General features: G+C 36.4%; 1 long non-coding RNA gene across 1 annotated transcript in view; it reads left to right on the top strand.

Moving 5' to 3' along the window:
• The window catches only part of LOC132418325 (uncharacterized), a 230,681-nt gene that overhangs the window by 54,299 nt on the left and 158,145 nt on the right, over positions 1–18,237 (top strand). The window contains exon 2 of the long non-coding RNA XR_009517982.1: positions 15,405–15,496. This is a non-coding gene — a long non-coding RNA (uncharacterized lncRNA). The remainder of the gene's footprint in view (positions 1–15,404; positions 15,497–18,237) is intronic.

Below are 18,237 nucleotides of genomic sequence, written 5' to 3'. Positions count from 1 at the left end.
TCCTTTCTCTGCAAATTTTTGGGAGATTTTGAGAAGGATGGGTGTTAGCTCTTCACTAAATGTTTGATAGGATTCACCTGTGAAGCCATCTGGTCCTGGACTTTTGTTTGTTGGAAGATTTTTAATCACAGTTTCAATTTCATTACTTGTGATTGGTCTGTTCATATTTTTTGTTTCTTCCTAGTTCAGTCTTGGAAGGCTATACCTTTCTAAGAATTTGTCCATTTCTTCCAGGTTGTCCATTTTATTGGCATAGAGTTGCCTGTAGTAGTCTCTTAGGATGCTTTGTATTTCTGCGGTGTCTGTTGTAACTTCTCCTCTTTCATTTCTAATTTTATTGATTTGAGTCCTCTCCCTCTCTTTCTTGATGAATGTGGCTAATGGTTTATCAATTTTGTTTATCTTCTCAAAGAACCAGCTTTTAGTTTTATTGATCTTTGTTATCTTTTCCTTCATTTGTTTTTCATTTATTTCTGCTCTGATCTTTATGATTTCTTTCCTTCTGCTAACTTGGGATTTTGTTTGTTCTTCTTTCTCTGGTTCCTTTAGGTGTAAGGTTAGATTTTTATTTGAAATTTTTCCTGTTTCTTGAGGTAGGCTTCTATTGCTATAAACTTCCCTCTTAGAACTGCTTTTGCTGCATCCCATAGATTTGGATCGTCGTGTTTTCATTGTCGTTTGTCTCTAGGTGTTTTTTGATTTCCTCTTTAATTTATTGTTTAGCCTCCATGTGTTTGTGTTTTTTATGTTGTTTTCCCGGTAATTGATTTCTAATATCATAACGTTGTGGTCAGAAAAGATGCTTGATATGATTTCAGTTTTCTTAAATTTACTGAGGGTTGATTTGTGACCCGAGATGTGATCTATCCTGGAGAATGTTCCACGTGCACTTGAGAAGAAAGTGTAGTCTGCTGTTTTTGGATGGAATGTCCTTATAAATATCAATTAAATCTATCTGTTGTGTTGAGTCATGTAAAGCCTGTGTTTCCTTATTAATTTTCTGTTTGGATGATCTGTCCATTGGTGTATGTGAGGTGTAAAAGTCCCCCACTATTATTGTGTTACTGTCGATTTCCTCTTTTATAGCTGTTAGCAGTTGCCTTATTTATTGAGGTGCTCCTATGTTGGGTGCATATATATTTATAATTGTTATATCTTCTTTTTGGATTGATCCCTTGATCATTATGTAGTGTCCTTTTTTGTCTCTTGTAACATTCTGTATTTTAAAGTCTATTTTATCTGATATGAGTATTGCTACTCCAGTTTTCTTTTGATTTCCGTTGACATGGAATATCTTTTTCTATCCCCTCACTTTCAGTCTGTATGCGTCCCTAGGTCTGAAGTGGTCTCTTATAGACAGCATATATATGGGTATTGTTTTTGTATCCATTCAGCGAGCCTGTGTCTTTTGGTTGGAGCATTTATTCCATTCACGTTTAAGGTGGTTATCGAAATGTATGTTCCTATTATATTTTTTAAAATTGTTATGTGTTTGTTTTTGTAGGTCCTTTTCTTCTCTTGTGTTTCCCACTTAGGGAAGTTCCTTTTGCATTTGTTGTAAAGCTGGTTTGGTTGTGCTGAATTCTCTTAGCTTTTGCTTTTCTGTAAAGGTTTTTATTTCTCTGTCGAATCTGAATGAGATCCTTGCCGGGTAGAGTAATCTTGGTTGTAGGCTTTTCCCTTTCATCACTTTAAATATATCAAGCCACTCCCTTCTGGCTTTTAGAGTTTCTGCTGAGAAATCAGCTGTTAACCTTATGGAGTTCCCTTGTATGTTATTTGTTGTTTTTCCCTTGTTGCTTTCAATAATTTTTCTTTGCCTTTAATTTTTGTCAGGTTGATTACTATGTGTCTCAGCATGTTTCTTCTTGGGTTTATCCTACCTGGGACTCTTTGCACTTCCTGGACTTGCGTGGCTATTTCCTTTCCCATGTTAGGGAAGTGTTTGACTATAACCTCTTCAGATATTTTCTTGGGTCCGTTCTCTCTCTCTTCTCCTTCTGGGACCCCCATAATGCGAATGTTGTTGTGTTTAATGTTGTCCCAGAGGTCTCTTAGCCTGTCTTCATTTCTTTTCATTCTTTTTTCTTTATTCTGTTCCATGGTAGTGAATTCTACTATTCTGTCTTCCAGGCCACTTATCCGTTCTTCTGCCTCAGTTATTCTGCTATTGATTCCTTCTAGTGTATTTTTCATTTCAGTTATTGTATTGTTCATCTCTGTTTTTTCTTTAATTCTTCTATGTCTTTGTTTAACATTTCTTGCATCTTCTCGATCTTTGCCTCCATTCTTTTTCTGAGGTCCTAGATCATCTTCACTATGATTATTCTGAATTCTTTTTCTGGAAGGTTGCCTATCTCCACTTCATTTAGCTGTTTTTCTGGGGTTTTATCTTGTTCCTTCATCTGGTACATAGCCCTCTGCCTTTTCATCTTGTCTATCTTTCTGTGAATGTGGTTTTTGTTCCACAGGCTGCAGGACTGTAGTTTTCTTACTTCTGGTGTCTGCCCTCTGGTGGAAGAGGCTATCTAAGAGGCTTGTGCAAGTTTCCTGTTGGGAGGGACTGGTGGTGGGTAGAGCTGAGTGTTGCTGTGGTGGGCAGAGCTCAGTAAAAGTTTAATCCACTTGTCTGCTGATGGGTTTGGCTGGGTTCCCTCACTGTTGGTTGTTTGGCCTGAGGTGACCCAGCACTGGAGCCTACCTGGCTCTTTGGTGGGGCTAATGGTGGACTGTGGGAGGACTCATGCCAAGGAGTACTTCCCAGAACTTCTGCTGCCAGTTTCCTTGTCCTCACGGTGAGACACAGCCACCCCCCGCCTCTGCAGGAGACCTTTCAACACTAGCAGGTAGGTCTGGTTCAGTCTTCTATGGGGTCACTGTTCCTTCCCCTGGGTCCCGATGCTCACACTACTTTGTGTGTGCCCTCCCAGAGTGGAGTCTCTGTTCCCCCCAGTCCTGTCAAAGTCCTGCAATCAAATCCCACTAGCCTTCAAAGTCTGATTCTCTAGGAATTCCTCCTCCCCTGCCGGACCCCCAGGTTGGGATGCCTAACCTGGGGCTCAGAACCTTCACTGCAGTGGGTGGACTTCTGTGGTATAAGTGTCCTCCAGTTTGTGAGCCACCCACCCAGCAGTTATGGATTTTGATTTTATTGTGATTGCGCCCCTCCTACCATTTCATTGTGGCTTCTCGTTTGTCTTTGGATGTGGGGTATGTTTTATGGTGAGTTCCAGTGTCTTCCCCTCGATGATTGTTCAGCAGTTAGTTGAACCATAAGTTTTACCTGTGTGCGATGCTGAGTAGCAAGATGAAATTTCACACCATCCCGCTCAGTCCTGCCCGGGACATTAATCATCCCTTTGTCCAGTGGATTCCACCTGTGAGTCATTTAGTAGCTGGCTCAGGTATCAGATTGACTGGCTCATTATCAACAATACTTGTGTCCAAGTAATCTTTATTTCATTCAATAATGACCCCAGAGCAGAAGAGTAGCGATGCTGGCAGTTCAGATATCTCTTACAGTGCCTAATTTATAAATTAAACTTTATCATAGATATGTAGGTATAGGAGAAAATGTAATATATATGGGGTTTAGTATTATCTGCAGTTTCAAGCATCCTCTGGGGGTCTTGGAATGTATCCCCCACAAATAAGGGGGTACTACTGTACATAGTTTTTCCCTGTTCAATTAGTTTATTGGGATAAATTCCTAGAATTTAGATTTTTAGGTCAAAGCCTAGCAATATGCTTTGTTGAGTGTGTAAAGAAAGGAGTACGTTTATTCATTATTGGCATAAAATAAGTTAATATGATTTTTGTTGTGTCATTTAACAATATGTAATAAAATGGAAGAATTATTTTAAAATTGTATTGTGAAATGTAATACACAGAAAAAGGCATAAACATATAAATAACATTTAAGAAATGTTTGTATAGTGAGCAACATTGTAATAATGGACTGAGGTCAAGAAACAAAATATTACTGTCATTCTAGACTTTACTCCTGTATCTCTAGCCAATTGTAACTCTTCCTCTCCCTCAGCTGTATTGTAGTACCATTATAGGACTGCATGTGTGTGTGCACCCCCTAAACAATATAGATCAGGGTTTGTCATCCTACAGCTCACAGGCCTAATCTGGCCTGCCATTTGTTTTTTTGTAGTTTTACTGGAACACAGACACATACCTTCGATTATGTATTGTGTTTGGTGTTTTTCTTGTCATAATGCCTGAATCGAGTTGTTGGGACAGAGACTGTGTGGCCCACAAGATCTGAAATATTCACTATCTGTCCCTTTATGGGAAAAGTTTGCCAATCCCTGACATAGATTCGTTTTGCCTGTGTTTCAACTTTATATAAAGAGAAGTGTATACTCTTTGTGACTTACTTTTTTTCCCTTCAACATTATATTTGTAAGCTTCATTCATGGCAGGCCATTGTTTTCTAACACTTAAAAGCCATTTTATGGATCACCTGATAATTAATTTCAGAAAAAAATATACACATTTTTTATATCAAGTGAACATAAGGCTCTAGTGTTAAATTTCTTCTAAGTTTACTTAGAATTACAATTAATACTAGCATACAATGGATTAAAAATAAGGTATTAAAGTTTTTTGGAAATTAATTACCAAACATAAAATGTTAACATTTGTTGAAAATGCATTTCTTAATGAGATGCATGCAATTGTTTCTACCTCCCTCCATTCACTCTTGTACATAGATGATTATTATTAATTGCTAGAATGAGACAGAATTCATTATTAATTCTATCTTCATTTTTTGTTTTTACAGATGAAAGCTCTAAAGAGACTTTGTTCTCATAAATAATTATATGGAAATGGTAGAGTTGTTTTTCTTTTATGGAAATTTCACTTAATTTTTAAAAACTTTGTTAGCTACATACTCAAAATTATATACTTTATATATATTTAAAATTATATATTATATATAATTATATGACAGCTGCAAGTCATTCTTCCATTTTGTTGAAAACAAAGCATTAGAAATTAGCTGACTTGCAAAAGGATTTGCTGTCTAGTCATTAGAGTTGTTCACTTTCTCAAGCTGATTATCAATAGTTCTAATTATTCTCCTGCCCTTCAGGTGATTTTTTTCCCTTTTAACCCTTTTATTGTTAAATAAACCATAGATATAGAAAGAGCACAAAATGAGTTTGTGGGAATATATGGTTTTATATCTACCACTCAGATATCAAACAATAGAACATTGCCACCCAACACAGTCCCCCTGGCATGTGCTCTATCCCAGTCACCACCCCCTTTCTCCCTCAGACCATAGTTTGACAAATTTGAGACATCTGTTTGTGTTTACAGGAAGCCTCTAAGTGACTCATGGAGAAATCAAGATCAAAGATACTTAGACTAGGAGGGAATACATGATGAAGCAAAGTCTTGAGGAAGGCAGGAGGGGATGCAATCAGATAAATTCTATACCATTAAGAGGTGTTAGTCTTGGAAAGAAAGAGTTTCTCTTGCTTTTAGTCAGAGAAGAAGGAACAGAGGAAAAATTCATTCAACTAGTCATTTAACAAAGATTTATTAAGTCCCTCTTACTTAGCAACACTTTAGAAAGCAATAGAGAGATTTTAAAGAGGAAAAGCTGTACTTAGGCTCTCCTGCTAGGTAAACTTCATCTCTTCAAGGGTCAAGGGTCCTGAGTGAGAGCTGTTTAAAGGAGAGCAGATTTGGACGTTTGAGTAGTGTGAACAAGATTTCAAAAAACTACCGTGAGCAAAGTCCTAAGGAATCAACACATTTTCTTTGCAGGGCTCCGGAAAGAACCAAGCCTAGTATTTTGTATTGAAAGTTAAGCTTGGAAATCTCATATTATACATCACAGTGAATCTTATTGATTCCATCTTTAAAATTGCACCTGCCATGGAGTCATGCCAAAACGCACATACCAAATTAAAACTCAAAACCCAATAAAACATAACAAGAGCTGAATGCTGCAAACTCAATTGCTTATTAAAAACCATTAGCCTTAAAATGTTAGCTTGTCAGAAAACAATTTTCTTCCTCCAACGTCAGCTTTGAAGGTCAGCTAATTGGAAATATATAGAATTAGGACAGGCAGGGAATTCAATAAAGCAGACCCTGCAGTGGAAGAAACTGCTCTAGGCCCTTACTAGTGGAATTAGAAAGGCGTCATCAGGGACATGCCCACAGATCAGAGCTCTCATTAAGCGAGTAACAATTCTGGTATTTTGAGTTCACCGGTAAGAACTTAAGTCATCTTTTAAAATATCCTATTTGATATACTATTTTAATATTTTGCTGTAAGAGTGCTTGTAAATATTGGATACTTGAACACCTTAGAAATAAAAATATCCAAATAAGCTAGTCAGTGAGCTTTCTTTCCTGCTGTCCTTCTTTCAGCAAGGAAACTTTATCTTTTTTTTTCTTTTCTTTCAGTTTTTTCTTTCTGTTCTTTGAAAATTAATCTGTGTTTTTGATTCTGGATTGGTAAAGAGTGGAGTGTGATTACTGAGGTCTTCAACATTCAAGCTGACTGAAAGCAGTCGAAACTGCTGTTATCTTGTGCTGAGAAAGGTGTTTATTGTAAATGCCCTGGGCTTTCTGAAGACTTGGGAGAAGGAGCGTGTGAAACTGATGGGAATGGCAGAGTATTGCTTTAGATCCCTAAGGCTGAGAGAACTGCATAGGTGACTTGGGGAAAGTTATTTATAAGATCATTGAATAGCACATGAAAAAGAAACTATTTTACTTCAAATATGATAGTTTTTCGTTACTATTGACTGAATCATAGAATGTGAATTGGAAGAGATTTTATAAGTCATGCAGTTCGGTGATTTCCTAACACTAATTTCCATACTGACACAAGACTCGGATGGTATTTTCACCAGTCCATGACACACTTTGAAATAAAATAAGAAAACAGTGTAGAGAAATTTTCTATGAAGCTGCATTTGTTGTTTTTAATCCTGATATTATGTTCTTCCTACTTTTTGGTCCTAAAATATTCTTTCTTCCATGAGATAATGGATGTACATGGTAGGATGTCTAAAATGTCCCTGGTTGATAAAATAAAATATTGGTGGTTCTCCAACATATTTTATAAATTGTATTTAATGGTGAATAACATTCTGGGGTCACTAAACTGGCTTTTAAAGGTAGGGAAAGAGCAGCGTATGCTCCCTACCTTGCCACTTAGTACTTGGTTAGATCAAATGAAGCAATCTCTGTTCTTTGGGAATTTGGCGCAGGTCTGACATGAAGCTACACTAGAAATTAGGCAGCATGCAGTTAGGTGACCAGAATCTCAGTTTTCCCACACCCTTCTCTTCCTCTGTGGTGCTTAATACCTTTACTTCCGTATGCAGTCTACAATGTCCTTCTCTTCCCTACTTCATCTTTCTACCAATAGAGCCCAACTTTGGAAAGAATCAACTTTGAGTAATTTATCCAGCTCAGATACAGGGTGAGGGTGAACTGGAGGTACTAGAAGGCATTATCCCCTGCTCCCAGTTTTCTTTTCTCTCCCTCTCTACCAGCTCAGTATACAGATGGGATCTAAATTCTTATATCACTTTAACAAACCAGAACTTCACCTGTTCTACGTCCCCCTCCAGCTACCCTCTCATTTCTTTCCTCAACTAAACACACTGTATCCACTTCCCTCCTTTCTTCCCACTCACTTTTCAATTCACTCCAATTTGTGTTTTTCCTTAGTCAGCGGGAACTGCTTACACCAAGGTCAACAGTAACATCTGTGCTACTAAGACAATGGTCAGTTTACCATTTTCATCTTACTCAACTTGCAGCCTCATTAAACACAGCAGCAGTTCCCTCTTCAAACACAGAAATGTAACAAGATTGTCCCATTTCAGAACCTTTACATTTGATTTCCCTGCTTCTTCAATGCTTGCTCTTTCTGATACTATCCTTCAGATCTCCTCTGAAATATAATACTTCCTTAGAGAGGGCTTCACTTAATGCCCAATATAAGGTAGTTCTGTCCATCACCACAACCATCAATCACTACTGCCTGATGTTCTCTTTCAGCATCTCAAGACTTCCTTCACAGCACTTATAACTTTTTGTTAATTACTGTGTGTTTTACTTATTTGTCTCTCCTAGTACATGAATCTATATGAAGGCAGGGACCATTCATTGCTATATTCATTGCTGTACCTCCAGAATGTACCTACAACACAGTGCTTGATTCATAATAGTTATCTAATAAAGATTTGTTGAGTGATTAAAGGGATAGATGAATGCTAATAGTCCTACAATTTATGTAGTAATCTCAAATTGAAAATGCATGCCAAGTCCTTTATACTTCATCTCTATAATGATCCTAACATCTGTCTCTTCTTTCAGTCCTTACTTCCATTTCCTTTGCTCAACATCACCTCTTACTTAAACTATTTAATAAAATCCATAACTCACTTTGCTTCTTCTCTTGCCAATCTTCAATCCATTCTCTATATTGCAGTTAACCTTATAACCTTCCTGAGCCTTGGACTTTATCATTTTTCTATGCAAAAAAACAAAAAAAAAAGCAAAGAAACAACAAAAAAACCTCCCCTTTTGTCTAGAGAGTTTTTTCTAAACTTTCTATCCTGGCATTTATGTCCCTTGAAGACCTGGCTCTAACCTCTCTCAGCTATAAGTATGACATCTCATGGATTCACCGTTTGTTTGTTTGTTTTTTTGATGTACCTCTCTTGTGGAACTTTTATGACTCAATATGGAGTTATTATACCATTACAGTAGAATGAGAGCACCTTGAGGGTGGATACATGCTGTCTTCTAATCTCATAACTTAGCACACTTCTTGATACATAGTAAGGTCTATAAATATTTGTTATATAAATCATTGCATGACCCTCTTCTTGCAGTTCTATGTTCAGGTTCAACAGAGTACAGAATATAAGAAATAATTGATTGCAAACCCATAAAGTGTTCAAGTATAATTAAAATGAAAATATTTGATGCTGTATATTTTGTTTAAGGCAATGGATGGCTTATTAGCTCTGGTAATGTTAAATATTTTAGCACAACTAATCCTTGTGGCTTCCTAGCCAAAATAGGAAAAACCTTTTCCTCAGAAACTGTCCAACTAAAAGCCCATCCAATAATCACAAGACCCTTAGCAAAAACTGTTGATGCATGTAGCCTTTTTGCCAGACAGATCTGTAAGCTATGAAGAGAGCCATAGCCTCAGGCAGCACACTAAGGAGATGAAACTGTAAAATGTGAAAAAGCACACTGTGAACATTTCCAGCAGAGACTGGCTGCCTGCAGGTCCTGATATTGATCCCCAAGCATACTGTTCAGACTCCCTTCAAGACCCCTATAGTCCCTAATGTGACATTCTTGGTAGCTTAGCAAAGGAATTCAAATGGCCCAAACATATACTTAATTTTTTTAAAAACATTATTTTTGAGTTGTATAATGCTGCATGGAAACACTGTAATAGAATTAAGACTAAGAAAGCTTTTGACAAAATTCAACCCCCATTTTTTATAAAAACCCTCCAGAAAGTATGCATAGAGGGAACTTACCTCAACATAATAAAGGCCATATATGACAAACCCACAGCCAACATCGTCCTTAATGGTGAAAAACTGAAACCATTTCCACTAAGATCAGGAACAAGACAAGGTTGCCCACTCTCACCACTATTATTCAACATAGTTTTGGAAGTTTTAGCCACAGCAATCAGAGAAGAAAAATAAATAAAAAGAATCCAAATCGGAAAAGAAGTAAAGCTGTCACTGTTTGCAGATGACATGATATTATACATAGAGAATCCTAAAGATGCTACCAGAAAACTACTAGAGCTAATCAATGAATTTGGTAAAGTAGCAGGATACAAAATTAATGCACAGAAATCTCTGGCATTACTATACACTAATGGTGATAAATCTGAAAGAGAAATTAAGGAAACACTCCCATTTACCATTGCAGCAAAAAGAATAAAATACCTAGGAATAAACCTACCTAAGGAGACAAAAGACCTGTATGCAGAAAATTATAAGACACTGGTGAAAGAAATTAAAGATAATACAAATAGATGGAGAGATATACCATGTTCTTGGATTGGAAGAATTAACATTGTGAAAATGACTCTACTACCCAAAGCAATATACATATTCAATGCAATTCCTATCAAACTACCACTGGCATTTTTCACAGAACTAGAACCAAAAATTTCACAATTTGTATGGAAACACAAAAGACCCCGAATAGCCAAAGCAATCTTGAGAAAGAAAAATGGAGCTGGAGGAATCAGGCTCCCTGACTTCAAACTATACTACAAAGCTACAGTAATCAAGACAGTATTGTACTGGCACAAAAACAGAAATATAGATCAATGGAACAGGATAGAAAGCCCAGAGATAAACCCACGCACATATTGTCACTTTATTTTTGATAAAGTAGACAACAATATACAATGAAGAAAAGACAGCCTCTTCAATAAGTGGTGCTGGGAAAACTGGACAGCTACATGTAAAAGAATGAAATTAGAACACTCCCTAACACCATACACAAAAATAAACTCCAGATGGATTAAAGACCTAAATGTAAGGCCAAACACTATCAAACTCTTAGAGGAAAACATAGGCAGAACACTCTATGACATAAATCACAGCAAGATCCTTTTTGACCCGTCTCCTAGAGAAATGGAAATAAAAACAAAAATAAACAAATGGGACCTAATGAAACTTAAAAGCTTTTGCACAGCAAAGGAAACCGTAAACAAGACCAAAAGACAACCCTCAGAATAGGAGCAAATATTTGCAAATGAAGCAACTGACAAAGGATTAATCTCCAAAATTTACAAGCAGCTCATGCAGCTCAGTATCAAAAAAACAAACAACCCAATCGAAAAATGGGCAGAAGACCTAAATAGACATTTCTCCAAAGAGGATGTACAGACTGCCAACAAACACATGAAAGAATGCTCAACATCATTAATCATTAGAGAAATGCAGATCAATACTACAATGAGGTATCACCTCACTCCAGTCAGAATGGCCATCATCAAAAGATCTACAAACAATAAATGCTGGAGAGGGTGTGGAGAAAAGGGAACCCTCTTGCACTGTTGGTGGGAATGTAAATTGATACAGCTACTGTGGAAAACAGTATGGAAGTTCCTTAAAAAACTACAAATAGAACTACCATATGACCCAGCAATCCCACTACTGGGCATATACCCTGAGAAAAGCATAATTCAAAAAAAGTCATGTACCACAATGTTCATTGCAGCTCTGTTTACAGTAGCCAGGACATGGAAGCAACCTAAGTGTCCATTGACAGATGAATGGATAAAGAAGATGTGGCACATATATACAATGGAATATTACTCAGCCATTAAAAAAAAACGAAATTGAGTTATTTGTAGAAAGGTGGATGGACCTAGAGTCTGTCATACAGAGTGAAGTAAGTCAGAAATAAAAAAACAAATACCATATGCTAACACATATATATGGAATCTAAAAAAAAAAAAAAGTCATGAAGAACCTAGGGGCAAGACAGGAACAAAGATGCAGACCTAGTAGAGAATGGACTTGAGGACACCGGGAGGGGGAAGGGTAAGCTGGGACAAAGTGAGAGAGTGGCATGGACATTTATACACTACCAAATGTAAAATAGATAGCTAGTGGGAAGCAGCTGCATAGCACAGGGAGATCAGCTCAGTGCTTTGTGACCACCTAGAGGGGTGGGATAGGTAGGGTGGGAGGGAGGGAGACGCAAGAGGGAAGAGATATGGGTTTATATGTATATGTATAACTGATTCACTTTGTTATAAAGTAGAAACTAACAGTTCATTTTAATGCAATTATACTCCAATAAAGATGTTAAAAAAATAAAAGAAAGAATTAAGACTAGACTAGTAGGTAGGAATTTGCTTTTGTGGGGTGTTTTTCTTAACATAGTAGTTCTCCATTCCAGTTGCACATTAAAGTTATCTGGAGAGCTTCAAAAAATTCAGAGGCCCAGGCTACACCCCACATATTCTAATTTATTTAGTTTGGGGTGGACCTCAGGCATGGTATCGTTTTTGAAATTTCCCCAGGTAAATCTAATTTGCTGCTAGTGTTGAGAACCATTACAGTTTATTGAAGACTGACATTCTGCTGTACATTATTAAGGAGTAAAATAATTGATATTCAGGGGCTTTTGATTTCATTCTAACATTTTTTTCTCTCATAAAGCTGTAAGCTTGAGAAGTGAGTAGTGCACACTCAACACCTACAGTGAATGCCAGTGAAACTCCACACTCATGGAATATCAATTAGTATTCCACTGGGCACTAGCTCTTCCAGTTATATTTTTTAGCAGTTAGGGGAGGATTGACATGCCCTGTGTAAGCTCTCTCAATCATGGTATAGTCTCTGAGTAAACAGAGTACCTGACTGACATTTGAGGTACTTCATGCTTTATCCGTGTTTATCTTCTTATGTATCTTCTGTTTTCATCTTATGACATGTCTGACTCTCTTTACAGCTTATGCTCCAATCATACTCAATTATGTTACAGTTTCCTCCACTCCAATAATGCACAGGATTTTCATGTCTGCAGGATTTTGACATTCTGTTTCCTCTGTATGGACTTTCTTCCTCTTCTTGTCTATACATCCTTCTATACCAAGAGCTCTTAACACTGCACATTCTGAGTTAGGGAGCAAAATATACATGTGTGTGTATGTGTGTTACATGTATTTTTATTGGAAGAAGTGTCATAGATTTCATTACATCCCCCCAAAGGTCTGTGACTTCACAAAGATTAAGATCCATTCTTCTTGCTTATGCTCAGATGTGACACAGTAGAAGCACATTCTGAGACTTCCTAGTCTCCAACTGCCCCAACCAAGTTTCCTGTCACAGTTACTCTGTCCTTTTTGTGGCTTCCCATAGCACTTTAAATACCCTTTTTCTACATCATTTTTACTTCTCTCCCTTTGGACTGGGAGCTCATTGAAGGCAGGGGCAATGATTTATTCATCTTTAATCCCAAAACTCTGTATACATATGTTCATTTTTCTATAACTGGGGAGAAAGTTGAAGCTCAGAATCAGTGTAGCTATCTTTTCTTCTCCTAGAAAATTTTCTCAAATATTTTAATTATATGAGTTCTAGAAAGAAGAAAATACATAAAATGGAGGGGGGAAAATGTCAGCAAAATAATTCAAGAAAAATCTGTAGAACTTAAAGATGTTCATTTATATATTAAAAGACTAGCACCCACAAAAATAGATGAAAATAGACTCATGCCAAGATACATCAGTGTGAAATTTCAGAACACTGGGAACAAAGAGAAAATTGTACAGATTTCCAGAGGATTAAAAATAAAATCAGAATGGCTTAAGAATTTTCAACATCATCAATATAAAACAAAGCAATGGAATGATGCTTTAAAAATTTGTAAGGAAAATGATTCTGGACATATATAAACTAATTAAATATATATGTAAAACATACTGTCAGACATACGAGCTCTCAAAAATTTAACCTCCTGTGTGCTTTTCTCAGGAAGCTACTGGAGATTTTTCTCCACCAAAAGAAAGAATTAAACCAAGAAAGAGGAAGATGTGGGATGCAGAAAATAGGAGGCACAGTGTAGGAGAGATAAATGAAATCCCTAGAACAGTGAAGGGAGATCTTGGGATGACAGGTTTGAACCTGACATAGAGGGCAGTCTGTCAAGATTCTTGCAGGTCAGTAGGCTCCAGGAGAGTGTTCCTCAAGATGATAGAGCGATTGATGTGACTAAAGTCTTGGTAGGAGATTTAGACTAGTAAAAAGATTGTGATTGAAAACTAGTGGAAATCAAAGTACAATTAAGTTGGAATTTGATTAACAAAATCAACATAAATGCGTACTTCTCAACAATTCATGGATTATCATAATGGAATAATTAGAACTTAATGATTTTGAAAATATTAGGGATTAAACTTGTGATTAGCAACGAAAGTGGTGTTTCAATAAGAATTTATAGGCTTAAATGTTTATACTAGAAAAGAAGAAAAACTTGAAAATTAATGTGCTAGGTATCTACCTTAAGAATTAAAAAAGAAACAACACAATCAATTCTGAAAAACTAAGGTGAAGTGATAATAATGATGCAGTGGAAATTAATAAAATGAAATAGAATCAATAAAGCCAAAGTTTCATTCTTTGAAAAAAATAATGAAATAGACAAACCCCAGGCAAGATGAATTAAGGAAAAAAAGAAAGAAAGCACAAATAAGATTAAGAATTAAAAGGGGTACATAACTATGGATACGATATAGATTAAGAAGCTAATAAGAGGGCTTCCCTGGTGGCACAGTGGTTGAGAGTCCGCCTGCTGATGCAGGGGACACGGGTTCGTGCCCCGGTCCGGGAAGATCCCACGTGCCGCGGAACGGCTGGTGCCGTGAGCCATGGCCGCTGAGCCTGCGCGCCCGGAGTCTGTGCTCGGCAACGGGAGAGGCCACAACAGTGAGAGGCCCGTCTACCTCAAAAAAAAAAAAAAAAAAAGAAGCTAATAGGAGAATATACTAAACACTTTATACCCAAAATTTGAAAAATTAGATCAAATGGACAGATTTATAAATATATAACTTAGAGTGATACAAGAAGAAATATATAATCTAATAGTCATAAACATTAAAGGAAATGAAGAATTAATTAAAACTGGTCTAACAGATAAAACACTAGACCTGCATTTTTTTTTCCAAACAGAGCATTCCAATTTATATGAAGAATTCTAAAAAATAAAAAAGAGGAAACATCCTAAGTTTATTTTATGAGGCTAGCAGAACTTTGATACCAAGCTCACACAAAGTATGAAAAAGATACTAAAATTGAAGTCCACTCTTATTCAGGAAACAAATAGTAAAATCCCAAATGTGAAAGGTTTAGTATGAAGCCTGCTTCTGCTGTGTGCCTGGGATCACTGATAATCTGGGATAACTGCCCCCCACTCCCCAATTCCTATCTTGAGTTTTCCTGTAGTACTCAAGCAATGTGGAACTGAACTACAAACATATATGACAGCCAGACTACAGCTATGAGTTATCAGGGATACATATTCTTGCTGTTTCACTCCTTGCTCTGCTCAGTACCAAGACAACCTTTGCTGAAGTTCCTTGAGATTGGAGATGGGAATGGGTTTACTTTTGTTTTACCCTTACTATGAAGATATAGTCCTATGAGATCTCAAATCCATCTGGAGAGAGTCTGCTATTAAATTCTTTTGCTTAGGCAGGCTCTGGGCCTCCTTTACAGTCTCTCTTCATATGAGGCTGATAGTTCCTTCCCAGCCTACCAGTTATTACGAGACCACTGTTCTAACCCCAGAGCTACGGAGGCTCAGCTAGCCTGCCAGTTTTTAATACTATTCATGTTCCCTCCATCCAGAATTGTTTCCTTGGAGGAGTTGGTCCGAATAACCTCAGAAGCCAATATGGAACATAGAAGTTGGTGAATCGCCTCTGTGACAACCTTTAACAGTGAGTATTCTTCATGTGATATTAATTTTTCTCTGTTCCATTCCTTTTTATTTCTCATAGTATCCATTTTATAGATTTGGGCCTGGTGGTTTTTGAGCACATCTTTGAATGAAGAAAGGTTTTCCTGGGCCAAATATTTGTGGGCTGTCTGGATGGAAAAGGTGCAGGGGAAGTAGTCAAGGATAATAGGGCTTTTCCTTAATATTCAGAGGTGTGTGTGTGTGTGTGTGTGTGTGTGTGTGTGTGTGTGTGTGTGTGAGTCTTTTTTTTTCTGTAAGCTGTTTGGTAAGCTGGTCCAAATTAATAAATTTGCATGGGATATCCTGTTGTCTCAAAACATTTATTGAAGAGACTATGCTCTTTTCATTGAATTAACTTGCCACTCTTCTTGAAAATCAATTGACCATAAATTGGTATAGGTTTATTTCTGGACTCTCAATTTTATTCCATTGATCTATATGACTATATTTATGACAATAACACACAGTCTTGATTACTGTAGCTTTAGAGTAAGTTTTGAAATAGGAAAGTGTCCCTTCCAACTTTCTTTTCCTTTTTCTTGCTTCTTTGCCTTTCCATAAGAATTTTAGGATCAGCTTATCAATTTCTGCTAAAAAGATAGCTGAAATTTTGATAGGGGTTGCAATGAGTCTATAGATCAATTTTTGAAGTATTACCGTCTTAATGATTACTTTTTGAATCCATGAACACAGGATATATTTCCGTTTATTTAGGTGTGTAATTTATTTCAACATATCTTGTAGTTTTCAGTGTATAACTCTTAGACTTTTGTTAAATTTATTCCTAAGTGTTTTATCTTTTTGATGCTATTGTATATAGAATTGTTTTCTTATTTTCATTTTAGGTTGCTCACTGCTGATGTATACCAGTACAACTGATTTTTGTGCATTGATCTTATACCCTGAAACCTTGCTGAACTTAATAGCTATAATAGTTTCTTTCCAGGCTTCTTAGAATTTTCTGTATGCACGATCTATATGCAAATAGAGAAAATTTTAATTTTTTTAGAAAATCTGGATGCTTTTTATTTCTTTTTCTTGCCTATTTGTCCTGCTTAGAACTTCTATTACAATGTTGAATAGAAGTGGAAAGAGCAAACATCCTTGCTTTGTTTCTCATCTTAGGGGGACATTTTTCAGGATTTTGTCAGTAAATATGATTGAAGTTAGCTGTGAGATTTCATAGATGCCTTTAATCATGTTGAGGAAGCTCCCTTCTATCCCTAGTTTGTTGAATATTTTTATTAGGAAGGGGTGTTTAGCTTTACCAAATGTTTTTTTTCTGCCTTATTGAGATGATATATATTTTTTTACTTTGTTCTTTGATTTTTCATATGTTTAGCTACCTTTTCCTTCCTGGGATGAATCCCACTTGGTCATAGTATATAATCATTTTATATACTTGGTTTGCTAGCATTTTGTTGAGGATTTGGGGGACAGCATTTATAAAGGACATTGATATCTAACTACTGTTGTTGTGTTGTCTATTTCTCCAATTCTGTCAGTTTTTGCTTTATCTATTATCAGGCTTTCTTTTGGTGCATATATATTTTAATCCTTATGTCTTCTTCATGGATTGACCCTTATATCATTATAAAATGTCCATTTTTATCTTCAGTAACAATTTTTCTCTAGAGTCTATTTTGTCTGACATTAGTATATATATTCCAGCTCTTTTTTAGTCATTTTTTACATTGTGTATATTTTCACTTCTACATTCAACTCAACTTTGTTTCTTTGGATTTAATACGTGTCTTTTGTAGACAGTAAGTGATTCAATTATGGGTTTTTGAAAATTATTTCTTCCAACTTCTGCCTTTTAATTGGTGTGTTTAACCTATTTACATTTAACACAATCACTGATAAGGTAGGATTTAGTCTGCCATAACTGCTGTTTGTTTTCTGTATGTAATTTCATTTCTGTTCTTTTATTCTCCTGTTACTGCTTTCTTTTGTGATAGGTAGATATTTTCTAGTGTACAAGTTTTAATTCCTTCAGTCCATAACAGATCTCTAATTCTGTTCTGTTCTCTCCAGTGACTGCTAGGACACTCATTTTCATTGTGATTGTGGACTGCTATTTTTCATGAATATCATGGAGTTGGAGCAGAGGTGGTGTGAATACAGAAAGTTATAATGCAAAAAGCTAACTGTTAATTCCCTGATTTAGTTGTTTTTTTTCTCAATAAATACTCTCAATTGCTACGAGCCTTTGGTTAAATTACATAGTAGTGAAAACATTGATTTTGATAATGTTGTCAGCATTTTTGTTGCTTTTATGGAGGAGATAATTTTCAGAGTTTATAACTCTGCTGTTTTCACTGACAGCCCCTTATTGTAAGTTTTATAAATAGTGCCAGTATATCACTTTGATACCAATTTCTGTGTCAGTTGTCTATTGACACAGTGATGCTGTGCAACAAGCTACCTCGTAAAATAATGGTATAAAAATTAAACCTTTGTTAATACACATCACTTAGGGTTTGGATGATCTTGGATGAATTTGTCTGGTTAATTCTTCTCTTTTCCACTTGAGCTCATTTCTGTCTTGTGGCTGAATGGTTATCAGGTACAAGATACATGCACCCCAGTTTTCATAGCAACATTATTTACAATTGCCAAGACGTGAAAATAATCTAAGTGTCCATCAACAGATGAATGGAGAAGCTGTGGTATGTGTATACACACGGAATACTACTCAGCCATAAAAAATTATGAAAT

The sequence above is a fragment of the Delphinus delphis genome, chromosome X (assembly GCF_949987515.2).
Source record: "Delphinus delphis chromosome X, mDelDel1.2, whole genome shotgun sequence".
NCBI lineage: Eukaryota > Metazoa > Chordata > Mammalia > Artiodactyla > Delphinidae > Delphinus > Delphinus delphis.
The sequence above is the reverse complement of the archived record's forward strand: the minus strand, read 5'-3'. Positions and strand labels throughout refer to the sequence as shown.